Here is a 16,157-nt window from a genome sequence, read left to right as displayed (position 1 = left end):
TATTGGCATACTACACTGTATTTCAATTGTATATTCAAGGTCTTAAAGAAAAATCAAATTTTTTTTTCACATAATGGAATAATACTATAAACAAAGTTTATTATCTTTGTTATAATGTGTGACTTTTTCCGTTTGCCAAGCTATAATTTTTTGCTCTATCAGTAGTCTCTAGTTGTTGCCCTCTGCCTTGTATGCTATGTGTTAGAAATACAAAAAAGTGGGCTACGGTTGTAGCTCAGTGGTAGAGCGCTTGCATATCACGTGTGAGGCACTGGATTTGATCCTCAGCACCACATGAAGATACATACACACATACATACATACATAAATAAATAAAGATATTGTGTCCAACTACTATATATAGTATATATATAGTGTGTGTGTGTATATATATATATACACACACACACAAACAAGTTTTTTAAACTGTATAAAACAAGAATAAACAGTTCTTGAATAATGACCAAAGGAACTTTCCAAGGAGTAAAATACATGAATTTTTAAAAAATATCTTGATAATATATATATATATATATATATATATATATATTTGTTGTTCTACCACAACATGCTTCTGTTCTTCTACACTAACAAAGAGTAGTAAAGTACAGAAATATGCTCTACTGCTATGCTCAGAATGTCAGAGTGCAGGGAATGTTAACAATAAAGGTATATGGAAGTTATTTCTTTTTTTAAAAAAATGTTTTTCTTAGTATATTTTACTTATACATAATAGTGGGGTTCATTTTGACATTCATAAATGCATATAACAAAGTTTGCTCCATTTCAGTTCTCAATACTTCCCTTCCTTCCTTTCTCCCTCCCCCAATGGAAATTATTTAATTAAGATGAGAAAAGATGAAGTGAAGTAGACACTCAATAATCTGCATGACTTTGAATCCATGAGCTGAATCACGAAAAATAAGAACTCAAAAAATGGAATGAGGAATACTCTGAAACTGTACATAATACTATGATAGAATCATTCCAGTAAGCTATCAATCGCTCTCCAAAATGAAACTCTGTGGGCGTGGCTGCACATTCCTCTCATCCCAGTGGCTTAGGAGGCTGAGGCAGGAGGATTACAAGTTCAAGGCCAGCCTCAGCAACTTAGCAGGACCATCTCAAAACCAAACAAACAAACAGACTGAGGATGTGGCTCAATCAGTGGTTAAGTGCCCTTGGGTTCAATCTCTAGTGGATCCCCCACCAAAAAAAAAAAAAAAAACACAAAAAACTCCAAAATGAATAAAGTATAATAGAAAATAAGATCTTCCCATTCCAATTATTATCAGATTAAGAATGAGATGACACTACTGCTTTCATTCTTGCAAAAATTCTTCAGGTTAAATGGGACAGGGACAGTGGATATGCTGCTTTTTGATGGCTCAAAAGCCTGAACAATTTGGACTAGCCAGACACTGTAACTTTTACTGTTCTACCAACTTGTTAGGCTGGTTCCTACAATTCTCTGTGACTCACTAGCTTTAGTGACATGGGGAATATTTGTAATGGAGATTTGTATCTACTTAAAAAGTAGGGAATAATTAAAAATGAGCACTCACTATTTAGGAAGGGCGTTTACCTGTTATTCTATTTAACAATTCTCTAATGTTGGCTGCCTTAATCCATTTCATAGGAAAGAAAACTGAAGCTAACAAGATGTGGAGTCAGTATAGTTTGAGGTTGAAAGCTTCTCTGTCTCAGCTGCCTCCAGGAGATACTTAGTCAGAACTCTTACAGTGGTATCTTTATAGAGCAGTAGTTCCAAAATTTATTCCAAAGAACATCAGTCAAGTTGAAAGCTCTATAGCTGAGTAAGTTGACGTAAATTACAGATCCTTGAAGATTTCAGAATGCATTTTTACTCTATACAAGGCACTAAAAAAAATCCTTGCCTAGAAACAAATCCATTTTCAGTTTAAGGCCTATGAAAAGGCTTCAGAACCAGTGATCCATATATTAGACCCTCTGCTTAACCCTTTGGGAATAAATATTGTAGACTCTAACAACAATTCTCAATCCTTTGGGTCTCAGCATCCTTTAAATTACTAAGACTCCCTCCTAAATGTCTTTTGTCAGTGTTAGTTACTGACATATCATATTATAATTTAAATCAGTGAATTTCAAAAGTACATCTATAAATCCATTTTAAAAACAAGAATAATCCTATCACATAGGAAAATAACTGCCTCCCAAAACTTTAAAAATAAAACTATAAAAAACAAAACCTAGGCTAGAAGAATGCCTTATTTCACCTATGTGTACATTTTCTCAATGCCTGGTTTGGAATATTCTATCTCTTTTCTGAATTCAGTTTACTCTAATATGAACTGGGGATTGGGCCCAGAATTGCTTTACCACTGGGCTACCTCCACAGCCCTTTTTATTTGCTTTGTTTAAAGTATAAAAGGAAATTAATTTCCCACAGATACACATTAGAAAAAGAAGTATTTAAGTAGCCTTTTCAGATAATTCTGATATTACTCATTAAGAGTACATCAAAACAACAACAACAAAAAAGTACATCAAAACTCAACAAGTGGTACTTGCCTACACATTAGCTTCAATGTAAAGTCCAAAGCCACATCAATAAACATTTTGCATACATTGATGATAAAATTCATGTGTGTCTTGGTACACTGCATTTACACTGACCATTTGTAAATTACTGGTCTAATGAATTATGGAGACTTCCCAAATATGACACATTTCACTTACAAAATATTTTTGCAAATCATATTTGTTAATATCACTGATCTCATCAGAAAATTAAATCATTAAGCACTGAGAAGCAGTCAAACACATGTGATGGATAAAAGATTTTCTGAAATTCTAATTTTCACAAAAAGCTTGCATTTTATCATTAACAATAAAGAGCATCAGCTATTTTCCCTGAAGTAACAAGCATACTTCCTTCGTTTTCAAGAAAATATATACCCTAAACCCAATTCAGCTATTCTTTCAAGAAAATTGATGCTCCCTGAACAAAAATTAAAAGGTTTGTTTAGCTCAATGGTTAATTTAACTCAATAAGTATTTTTCCTTAAGACAATCATCATACTTCAGTATGGGAGAGAAATACTTTATGCACATATACCCTTTTTAATCACATAAAATATTGAAAATATGTATGCTTAGAGTCAAGACTTAATAAAATTGGTAATTTTCACTGCTATATAAAGGATATAATTAAGTGAAACTGACTTTTTTACTACATGGCAGCACAGGATCCCATACAGGTATAGTACGGAGTTACTGCCTTGTTCTATGCTTAAAGAACCAGCAGTGTTTTCTGATATTAACTGATTGTGGTAGTGGGGATTGAGCCCAAGGACACACTACTACTGGGCTACCCGCCCCCCAAGTCCTTTTTATTTTTTGAGACATGGTCTCAATAAACTGAGTCCACCCTTGAATTGTGATCCCCCTGCCTCAGCAGCTGGGATTACAGGTGTGTACCACCACACCTGACTGAATTAGCAGTTTTATCTACCATTACTTTGACATCATCAATCCAAGAGTCAAAACAATAAAAAGATTCTGGATGCACAAGTAATGTCTTATTATTTTTATAAAAATTGTTTTGATTTCACAGAACAGGGACTTTCAGACCACACTTTGAAAAATGCTATTATAGACCATACCCTCTTCTTTTACAAAGAGAGAGAGAGAGAAAAAAAAGGAGTATAGTAAGTGATTAGAAGAACTTTGATCTAGAATAGCCTCCCAAAACACAATGTCTATGGATACAAGCAATTAATATAAATTAATGAAATTGGCAGATGAGGAAAGCAGTGAATTAAGTGCAAGTATAAAGAGAGACGCCTCCATACAAAAACATTTTCCCCGCGATGCCATCTTCAGATTTTTTAAAAGCTAGATATCTAGACTATTCTGTTCCCATTTTTCAAATGCTAATGTGGACTCAAAAAACTATGCAGACCAAACAAAACACTTGGACCACAGGTCCACACTTTTTATCCCACAGGGTCTTTTACAATACTGGGGGAAAAAAAGCAATAAAATAAATGGTGAAATTCCCACACTGGGCCTTCATGTCCTCTAGTGAGTAGGTAAAGGTAGACTGGGAAAAGAAAGTGAGACCAAGTTTCATGAAAGGTAATCCTTCATATATGTGTATGTATGCATATTTTATATTAAACTGTCCTACTTATATAATGGCAGATTCTGGATGCCCAAGAAAAAAACTGTTCTTAACTCATCAGTGAATTATTATATATTATTAGCTTTATGTAAACTCTTGTTATCTGGTACCACCAATGAATTACTATATATTATGTAAGATCTTATCTGGCATAGTGAACTCAAGGAACTGTGACAACTGCACAAAACCCAAGGAACAGTAATTTCTAAAATATCCCTCATTGGAATATGTACTTAATGACATATTCCAACAGTGTACATTTTAAAATACCTCTTTGGGGGCTGGGGTTGTAGTTCAGTGGTCGAGCACTTGCCTCGCATGCATGAGGCACTGGGTTCGATACGCAGCACCACATAAAATAAATAAAACAAAGAACATTGTGTCCATCTACAACAACAACAAAAAAAACCCTCTTTCCTCTAGTATAAGACTGCTCCTGCTTCTTGGCCTTTCCACTTGCTACAACCTTAGTATGTTTTCCCTCAGATCTTTGCTTCGCTGGCTGCTTTGTCATGCAAGTCTCAGCTCAAATATCAACGATCTCAGATGATTCCCTGAACACTGTACTGTTAACTTATTTATTGTATCTCCTGAAAGAATAAGACTCTAGAGAATAGGGAAGGCCACTTACATCCCTAGCACCCAGAACAACTCCTGACAGGGTCAATTTATATTTGTGGCTAGAAAAAAGAATGAATCAATGTTATTTATGGATTGATTCTGTTGTAATCTCTTCACTCCTACACATAGCCTACCAAATCAATAGTCCTCAAGTATCGCTACAAATAATTTTATTAAATTTTAAAGAACAAAATTCTAAGTCTAGTAGTCATATTATAACACCAAACTTCCTTCCTAATCTTTCTAAAATCAATCTAGGTTAGGCTCTTCCACAGACTCTGTAGTTTTCCTTTTCCCTCTCACAAGATTATACCCACATTTTCCTTTTAAAGAATACCCTTCCATCATAACCCATTTTATGACCCTCTACTTTCTGTAACATTTTCATATTTAAAAATAAAATTTATTTTACCTGGTACATAAAACATAATAATTGTACATATTAATAGGATAACATGTGATGCTTTAATACATATATATTGCATGAGGTTTAAATTCAGCTAAACATATGTATCTTCTCAAATATTTATCATTTCTTTATGATGAAAACTTTCACAAGCCTTTTTCAAGCTTTTTGAAATGCGGCAGATTACTATCATGTGTGACCCTATTGCGGACACCAGAATTTCTTGCTCCTAACATAGCTTAAAACTTGGTGATAAATCTTTCCTCATCTCCCCCTCTCTTTCTCTCCCAGCCTCTGAGAACTGCCATCTACTCAACTTCTACACAACTTTGTGAAATTCCACATGTGAAACTATGAAACTACTAGAAAAGAGGGAAAATGCTTCCAGAGGTTGGAATTAAGAGAGAGGGAGACAGAGAGAGAGAATTTTTTTTGATATTTATTTTTTTTTTTAGTTTTCGGCGGACACAACATCTTTGTTTGTATGTGGTGCTGAGGATCAAACCTGGGCCGCACGCATGCCAGGCGAGCACGCTACCGCTACCGCTTGAGCCACATCCCCAGCCCCCAGAGGTTGGAATGGACAGCACTGTAATACACTGTTGCAAAGGGAATGGGTCAAGGAAAAAAGAAAAAAAAGAAATAACATCAAACTCAGGTTACTCCAAAATGGCTTAATTTTCTTTCTGCTGTCAAAACAGAAATTAGTATTTAGCTTTGTGGACACACCAATCTCGAATATTTTTAATTTAAATACTAAGCACAATCCACCAAATTAAGCAGATAACTCATATCCATTACTGCATTCACAATCATGTTTGCATTCCTAAATGATGTTTTGCTATCCCTTGGTGACCAACTCCACTGCCAAATTCCTTTTAACTTAGGTCTAAACCAGGTGCAGTGGCCCATGCCTATAATTGCAGTGGTATGGGAGGCTGCTACAGGAGGATCACAAATTCAAGGCCATCCTCAGCAACTTAGTGAAACCCTGTCTCAAAATAAAAAACAAAAAGGGCTGGGAATGTAGCTCAGTGGTTAAGTGCCCTGGGTTAAATCTCCAGTAACAAGTAAATAAGTAAAAATAAACTTAGTTCTAACATGAAATGCGATTGGCCCAACCCTTCTGAGATACTTAATCAATTGTAGCAGAGCAAATATCTCACCTCATTTTCACTTTTTTTCTTATCCAAAATCTTTAATTCCTGATTCCTTTGCTTACATAACTCAAGTGATCTTTGCTTTCAAATCTGTAGATCGAGACTATATTCTTTTCTGTCTCCTGCTTCAATTTTATCTTAATATTTATAAAAACATTCTTTCTGTCACCCAAACCCTTATTGGTAACTTCCATTTTACATTTCAACCACTCTTCTATTTCAGTGTGGGTAAGTCTTTCCCCAACAGTATGTCCTTGGATATAATAAACTGCTTATATGTTGTGATGTTGAAAAAGGAGGTACATTATTTTAAAGACCACCTAAAAAAAAGAAATGTATAAAATCTGTCCTAGTAGAGTTACTAGAGCTAACTAGCAACATCAGACTTTTCTTGTTTAATGTCAGGCAATGAAATACAGAAATATGACCACACACACAAAAGTAGAAATGCATATTGCCATAATTTTGCCATTCCATAACATATACATATTTCAAAACAACATGCTCTATACAATATAAAAATTCTATTTGTGAACTTCAAAATAAAGCAGACATAAAAAATAAAAATGAACAAAGAAAAAAGCACCAACAAAAGATAATTATAACTTTTTTAATATAAGTATCTGAATAGAAATATAAAAGGTATATTTCTCAATAGAAAGAAAAATTACAAATGTCTACTATGACTTTTTAGCTGACAAAGTTTGAATATTTTATTTTACTTTTACCCCTACTATTTATCAAGAACTCACCATCAAAATACAGACCACTGCTATAAGACAAAGAAGCTTAATATCTGGAAGGCAGATTTTATTCTACATGCTAAGGACAGGAACCATAAGGAATGTGTTGTGTCAAATAATCAATAGGAAAGAGGATTAAAACAGCTTTTTAATGTTTGTGGAGTTCTTGACTGTACACTTCTAGAATGAGATAGCAGAGATTCCCCTTAGCAAGGTGTGACTTCTAATTCTTTGGCAATAAATTATGCTTGCTGCCAGGCACAGTGCATATGCCTGTAATCCCAGTGACTTGGGAGGCCGAGGCAAGATTGCGAGTTCAAAGCCAGCTTCAGTAACCTAGCGAGACCCCCAAGAACTTAGTGAGGCCCTGTCTCTAAATGAAAATTATGCTTGCTTCAGGCAATACAAGATCCCATTGACAGTCTACTCTTGATAATAGTACATATAGGGCAATAAATATTTTATTGTTTCTTCTCTTTCTCTCTCTCTCTTCTCTCTCTCTCTCTCCACCCCTTCTCTTCTGTGACTGGCTGCTACAGTCCTACTAATAAAACCTCAGACAGGTTAAAAAAAAAAAAAAAAAAAAAAAAAAATATATATATATATATATATATATATATATATAATTGCTTATCATTAGTATCACAGTCACTGGATGTTTAAATAAAACACTTTGGAAGCTTCAAAAATAAGAACTTTTTTTTTTTTAACAAAAATATGGGTAATTACTGACACAGGAAAAATAACTCACTATGAAACAAGCTGGTTACAAGCAGTAGGGAGAGGATGACAATATAACTTTTTGAGTTTATTGGTAGTTCAATCCAAGTCTTAAATTTCCAACTAAAATAATTCTTTGTATTATTGACATTAACAACGACAAAAAGGACTTAAAAATGCACACAATTACACTCTAAATGTTAAGGGGAAAAAAATCACAAAAAAGGATTTGAAAAAGATTATACACCATCTAAAACTTAAACATAAAATATTATTATTTTTCTTTTAAAGATAATATTGGGCCATGAGAACCATCCAGTAAAATAAATCTGATAAGTAAACTATACTTAGGGTAACCAGAAAATTTACATCTAAACTGGGACTTTTTTTTAAAATATATTTTTTAGTTGTAGGTGAACACAAAATGCCCTTATTTTATTTTTATGTGGTGCTGAGGATCAAACTCAGTGACTCACACATGCTAGGAAAGCACTCTACCACTGAGCCACAACTCCAACCCTAAACCTTGGACATTTTTAAGAGTGAAAGGGACACTACTTATAATTATACCTGGACAAGAGGCACAAGCAGGGACTAATCTAAACAAACTAGACTTATAACTGTACTTCTAAAATTCCAGTGAAGACATATGATCCCTTTTACCCAATAAAAGTGCATAAGGTAACACTTAGAATCTGTTTCCTAATAATATGCCATACAAAATATTAATGTCCGATTAATGAGTAATATTTTTCAGAAATCAGTTACTAGTATTCAAACACCCCTTCCCCATTTTTTTCTGTACTGGGGATTGAACTCAGTAGCTTTCTACTACTGAGCTACATTCCTAGTTCTTGTTATTTTGAGACAGGGTCTTGTTAAATTACCAAGGATGGCTTCGAACTTACAATCCTTCTAACCTCAAGTCTTCTGAGTCTCTGGGATCACTGGTGTGTGCCACCACACCTGAATAAATCCCTGTTTTCTTACATGGAAACCTATTTCAGAGCCACAACTCCTAGTTAATCAAAGTTTTTTAAAAATAATAATAGTTCATAATAGAATATTTAAGTAAGAGGGCCAGGCACTTTATAACTCCCAAAGAAAGGGACTTTTATCCCTATTTTCAGATAAGAAAACTGAAGCATCCCCACCCACGGTCACAGTGATGAGGTTGACTCCAGAGCATGTTCTTTCAGAAGGAGTTCATATTGCAACTTGTTGCCACTTTCACTCCTCTAAGTGCCCACTATTTTTCATGAATACACAGAATAGAGGTGAGCTACGAAGTGTATACAGTTAAGTGAGAAGAGCAGATTAGGGACAAACAGAATTAAGCACCCGTTACAATTTCTGGTGTATATATTTGTTACCAGAAGTCAAGCAGCAGCAAACATGGGCCTGGGAATTTACTTTTGATAAAGAGAAACCTATTTATTCTGGTGTTAGGAGAATGCACTAACAACCTATGCTTTAGGGTGAGGATGAGGACCAAAAAGACCCATTATGGTAAAAGTTAACATTAACTGTTATGTATATAACATGTCAAGGACTGTTCTAAGCTTCATAAAATGCTCACATTCACTAATCCAATCATCTTAATAATGCTATGAGATTAGCTATTGTTCTACAGAAGAAAAACCTGACCCTCTGGTAACTTGCTCAAGAACAAACAGAAAGTAACAGAACTTGGATGGAAACCCATGTTCTTCATTACTGTGTTACCTTATAAGAAATTTTATAAAGGGATCTTTAAGGGATATGATTTTCCCAGTGGTACATACATATTATAAGCTACATTATAAGAGTTCTACTGTGTTATATCATAAAATACAAGTTAAGTTTTTGATGCACAGGTTTCAGAATCAAAACTAGGGACTGAATCTGGGGGTACTCTACCACTGAGCTACAATCCAACCTGCCCTACCTAACTACATTTTTTTGTGGTACTGGGGATTTAATCCAATGTATCATTCCTCTGAGCTATATCCTAGCCATTTCTTTTTATTTTTGAGACAGGGTCTTACTAAGTAAATTGTCCAAGGCCGGCCTTGAACTTTGATCCTCCAGCCTTAGCCTCCTGAGTACCTGAGATTATAGGCATGTGTCGCCACACCTGGTTTTGAATCAAGTTTGTTTTGCTGTTTTGTGGTACTGGGAGTTGAAACCAGGACCTTGAAACAGAATTCAATTTTGATAGGTGCTTGCTATATTAATACAGTGTCATAATTCCAAAATTTCTTTCTTAAAAAAAAAAATCAAAGGGTTGGATTCTATAATTAAGACCTAGTGTAGTGCAAATATTATTTCCCTGAATGCAAATTTCATATGATGTATATAACAAAAACACAAACTATCCTCTGAAAATGACAGAGGTGCCAGAAACAGTGGTGCATGCCTGCATCCCAGGGGCTCAGAAGGCTGAGAAGAGGATCACGAGTTCAAAGCCAGCCTCAGCAAAATCGAGGTGCTAAAGCAACTCTAAATAAAATACAAAATAAGGTTGGGGATGTGGTTCAAGTGCCCCCGAGTTCAATCCCAGGTACCCTCAAAACAAAAAGAGGTGTATACTTAAATATGAATAGTTATGACAAACAAACAAACAAAGAATTACATTCAACAATGTTGGAAATTATGTAGAATTTATTAAGTCATTTGCTAAACCTTGTCCAATAAAACAAGTTCCAAAGGAACAATACTGCTGGGCATGGTAGCTCACACCTCTGTGATCCCATCAGTTTGGGAGGCTGAGGCAGTAGAATCACAAGTTCAAGGCCATTTTCAGCATCCTAACAAAGCCATAAGCAACTTAGTGAGACTGTCTTAAAATTTAAAAAAAAAAAAAAAAAGGATGGGGGATGTGGCTCAGTGGTAAAGTATTCCTCGGTTCAAATCCTGGTACCAAAAGAAAAAAAAAAAAAAAATATCTGCACAGAATTCAATCATTTGTATTTTGTAAGTGATTTGTTTTGTACTAGGACCAATTATTCTCCCTACAGAAAACACCAATTTAATTACTAAAAAACAAAGAAGAAAATGTCTGGCTTCTCACATTTGTTTCACAATTGACATTTTAGAAACTTTTCAAAATTAAAAAAAAAAAAAAAAAAAACACTTCTTGTCCTTAAACTTAGGTGTATCCCATAAAATAGATAAAAATTATAAAACAAAAATAGTAATAAATGTAACCATGCAAATAATACCTTAAAGAAATTTTGATCTTATTGGCCCTTGCTTATTTACTATAGTGGCAATATGTTAACATGTCACACTCAGTAGGTGTTTAAAGAACATATACAAACAACTCCAACTCAGGATGATGAGAACAAAGGGAAAAAAGTCTTCCAAAAATCTATTCTTTCTAGGGAAAAAATAATAATAGTTAACTGTTATGTAGTACTATTCCACGTACCAGGCACTATTCCTGTTATTTTACCAATTCATTTAATCTTTAAATAATCCTATGAGGTAGTTGCTGTGATAAGTCCCAATATTCAAGAGAAAAAGGTTTATACCATTTAAGTACTTACTTAATGTAAGAACACCCAAGAATTAAACTGCAACTTTAAAATTCTATCAAAGATTTTTAGCTGAGAAATAATATATGAATAACAAAAATGATGATTTAAAAGCTCCCATTTATGGAGTAGCGTACTAGAATTTATTTAAGACAATCTTCAAACGACCCTTAAAAAGTAGGCATCATAATTTTCACTTTATAAATCAAAAAAATGGAGGAAGAAAGCATTCTTGCCTGAGGGTCACAAATTAGAAACAAGAAGGACCAAGACATGAGTGTTTTTTCTCTATATAACTCTAATGCCTGGCTTTCTTTTCTATGCCAGTGTTTCTCAAACTTCAGATACTTGCATCCTCCCTTCATGAATTCTGCCATGCCTATAGAACACCTTCACTGCTATGGACTTAATACTTATTCTTTAAATCAAGAAAGAAACTTTGTAAATAATGTAAATGGAAAATGAATATCTCCTGAAATAGAAAATTTAAAAATAATAAACTCAATGAAAACAAAACTGTTATTTAATTTCAGCCAAATACCATCAATTGCTAAATGTGCTACATCAAGGCCTACCTGTCCTTTATTAACAGTAACCTGTGTTAGAAAGGTGTTAACTTACTAGCACCAAGCTGAAACTTTCTCCTTAAATAATCAGATTTGAAAAACAAAAAGGGAAAAGCTTTCACATCTTGCTGGGTACATCTCACACTTTGGAAAACAACATAAGGTCACTCTGCTGCCTCCCTTTGATTAAGTATGCAGCTATATCTACAGTCTTTCTTGTATTCCAAACATCTTATCAAATGCTCTAGGATAAATAGATGAACTAATTATTACACTTAGCAGCACTCTAGAAATTTCTAAAAAATGTTGTTTTTAAGTTTTCACATACAATATTCAAAGTACCTACTGGGTCTGGGGAAACACACAAAAAGTTCTAATGCAGTTCTAATACACAACCCTATTCCCTAAAATCTTACCTAGCTGCAAATAACACATAATCTGATTTTTTAAAAAAGCCATAACATAAGGCTGTAATTTTAAGAATCAAAGTGTTTAGTGTCTTGAACATAAGTTTTGCCATAAAATGGAGGTGGATGTGAATTCCAGCTCATGTTGAGCATATAGCCTCTCTAGAGTTCCAGGTTTCTTATAGCTGAAAACTGAAAATAACTATCTCTAAATTTAAACTTATACCAAATAGCTCAATGTCTGGTTCATGATAGGTACAATACAGTTAGTACTTATTACTCTGAGAACTAAAAGGTTAATATGGGTTAGGGAAAAAAATTGCTTAAAGGAGCCTGATCTGATCTGATTCTAAGTACAGGGGAGGTTTTGGGGAAGTCAAAACAAGGTAGAAAATTCAATGGTTGTGTGTGTTGGGGAGGGGCAGGGCAGCGGGGATGAGAGGACTAGGCAGTAAACTAGAGCTAGCTAGGGAGGGCTCTAAATGCCAAGCTAATCTTCCTGAACATTTTTTTAAATTATCACATAATTTTTAAGTCACCTGTCTATTCTACTCGTAACTACAGAAAAACTCTGTTAATATTTAAGAGGCCACTGCATGCAGGTGATCAGGGCTAGGATAACAGTAAAGACAGGAAAAGAAAATAACAATTAGCTGAATTCTTTTGAAGAATCTCAGGATTTTGCAAGCTGAATATAAGGGAAGGAGGCGTCAAAGCCAATTCTGAGTAAGAGGAAGAATATGAAGACAATCATACTTTAACACCACAATGAACAAAAAGATATATCCACCAAGATGTTATCCAGTGTTGACTGCCAGGGAGGTGGTAAAACAGAATAAGACCTAATAAAAGGTCTCTGGATTTGGTGAGTAGGATAAAAGTGAACTTTATAAATACCTTTAAAAGTTGGAGGGGTGGGTTGTTTAATATTTTTTTAAATATTAAATTATAAGTGCTTAAGGAGAGTAGGCAGGGTACAGGCTAGGAAAGAAGAAATCTGGGTCATTTATTATTCTGCAGATAAAGGAAAAATAGGAAGGCAGATGGATGTGCAGGGTCAAATGAATAACACCAGAAGCAAAAAGAACACTATGTAGAAAATAAGCAGGATACAATTAGTAACTATGATAATTCCTGGTTTTGCCATTTGTTAGAGCTAGTGAGAAAATTTAGGTTTGGATTTACTCCAGGATCAAGTCTTAGAGGAAAATGTGATTAGAGAAGTAAAAGATTTCTATCTCTAGGGGTTCAAAAATGTGGGTAGTAAACAGAAAAACTAACCTTAACTCCTCTAGCCATCATTTTTTTTTTTTGAAGGCAAACAGAAAACACAATACACTCTTAGATTTCAAAGGATCACTGCAGTTTCTCATATTCCTATGAGACTTATAACAAACTTAACAAATAATTCAATATGTAATTTTGACATGGCACAAGGCACAAGTCTAATGGCCTGTGCCAGGAAATGTGCTTTCCCTGTGATCCCAGGTAAGAGTTAAGAGTGTACCTTCATCTCTAAGTTGATTTATGTTTCTGCACTTGAAGCCAGGTAATACAGAACTCTGCAGAGGTTGTGCTCTATTACATTCTGTGAATGAAAATAAATGTCAGATATTCAGCTATTACCCTAATTTATATTTTCAGTTGCCAATAAACTCATAGTTTTGCTTATCTTAAAACTTTTTATAGTCACTCTACTATTAAAAAAAAAAAAATGGCGAGAGAGAGAGAGAGTTAGTTCTGGAAAGGGAGGAGGAGGAACTGGCAATGTCTGCCAGCAAAGTCAGAGCTCACAGAATTCAGTGCTATTTATTCCTGTTCTTGCCTCTTTCTCTCCTCATGCCCAGAATGTTGATTGGGGTGGGGAAAGAGTACTCACAGTGCCAGGCAATGGAACATTCAAGGCTGCAAACTTCACTACCCCAATTTTTTAATCCCCTGGGTGAAGAGCCCACAATTGCCTTAACTTTATCATTCCACTCCTGTCTGAATGCATAGCAATATAGCAAGGCTAAGCAACTGGCTTGCCCTAAGAAACTGTCAATGTTTTCTTTGTGCTTTTGCTGCTCTCAATCAACATCATGAGTTCATGAGAGGAAAGAAGTCCGAATTTTATTCACAACCTTCTTCTAATATTGTTGAGGTAAATATACTGGAGAAGCATCTAGTCAATGGCATAAATTGGCAACAGCATAAATGAATAAAAATCAACACAATGCAAAACATATATAAAAGAATGGGTAGGATGCAAGTAGTCTCAGAGTGAGACTGAGGTTGTTCAGATCAGGATTTCCAAAGTCTAAGGTTAAGTCCTGCTTTTAAAAGGAGGGAAGAATAAGCATAGAAGTAGGGAGAGAGTATGGAGGATAAGAAAGCAAAACAATGAAAAGAAACTGATAAAGAATAAGCAAGTTATGTGAGAAACAGAAAACAGATATGCTGGTTGGAACACAAAGTTCACATTAGGAGAATAATCAGAAATAAGACTTGAGATGTGGGGCTGAACTGGCAGAAGCTTTTAAGGCTGAGTAGGCATGACTGCCAGATTTGATACGCTCTCCCTCCCACCATGTATTTTAAGAGAATGTTTCACTTTTCCTCCAACAGAGTTAACTAAATTGAGAAATTCCATTGACCTGTTTCCTTATTTACATTATTTGTCTACCTCTACTTGCTCATTGTCAAGTTCAACAACTGAAAACTATGTCTTTGAAGCACAAAAAAACTCATGTGAGTTAAATAATAAAGTGAAGTTTATCATCTTTAAAAAATAAAATAAAGCAAACAGCCTTGAGGTAACAATACCTTAAGGTGAAGTCTTTAGTGTGCATATTCACCATCAGACTAAAGGAATGAAGTTCTAAAGCACCAAATAACTAGTCTTAACAGGCTTTTGGTGCCCTATCATAAACAAAGTGACCTGAGGGAAAAAACAAGGCTAAATTAAAACTTGCCCTCAAGTTGTTTGCCACCTATCAATGAAAACAGAGATACATGTAGAGGACCCTAAAAGTAAAAAATATATACAAGTGCTAACATAGGACAGTGCTGGAAGATTACAGGAGGAGGAAGGGTTATCTGGTTGGAATGATCAGGGAAAAGTTCAAAAAACAGGACATCAAATAAGCAAACAACAACAATGACAACAAAAACATGGTACTTTATATGAAAAAATTTAAAATAAGTTATGTGGGACTAGGTGAAGAAGAGGGTGGGGAGTTATTATTTAATGGATACCAAGTTCAATTTTGGAAGAAAAAAAGAGTTCTAGAGATGGATGTTGGTGATGGTTGCACAACAGTGTGAATGTTCTTAATGCCACTATAAATAAAATTATTTTAAAATTTTGTTAAAATGAAAGTATTTAAATATTTCAAAAACCTTTCTAATTCCATGAAATGCCATATAACACTCATACAGATGTTACTTAATGATTCAGATTATTTACATAAACATACCTGGGGTAAAAATTATGAAGGAAATTAAGTACTAAGTAAAAATAAATTGGTCTGTAAGTATCTGAATATAATTTGAGGATTTGCTCTGGCTCAAGAAAGATACATTAGTTTCAATAAAACCTCAGTTAATAGTATAGAGAATGTAAGGGAAAATGTAGTAGGAATTAGTCAAAAGTCTAAATAAAAAATATTTTTGAAGGAGTAATATGCAAAACTGTCAGGAAGCAATCTCTCACTGGTATACCTCCAAAAAGTTCAATACTGACTTGTGCTTCTTGTGACAAACTATTCTTTCTATGACACCCTTTCCTTGCTTCTCTGCTCATTTCCCTCCAATGCCTCAGGCAGCTGCCTCAGGCTCTTTCTCATTCTCTCCTTTCTTTCACTCAA

The 16,157-nt window shown here is 34.6% G+C and overlaps 1 protein-coding gene across 7 annotated transcripts in view; it reads right to left on the bottom strand.

The window, feature by feature from the left end:
- Reps1 (RALBP1 associated Eps domain containing 1) overlaps nt 1-16,157 on the bottom strand; it is a 76,410-nt gene that overhangs the window by 45,839 nt on the left and 14,414 nt on the right. The window lies entirely within an intron of this gene.

Source organism: Callospermophilus lateralis, chromosome 6 (genome assembly GCF_048772815.1).
Source record: "Callospermophilus lateralis isolate mCalLat2 chromosome 6, mCalLat2.hap1, whole genome shotgun sequence".
Taxonomy (NCBI): domain Eukaryota; kingdom Metazoa; phylum Chordata; class Mammalia; order Rodentia; family Sciuridae; genus Callospermophilus; species Callospermophilus lateralis.
Note: the sequence above shows the minus strand (reverse complement) of the source record. Positions and strands in the feature narration are given on the sequence as shown.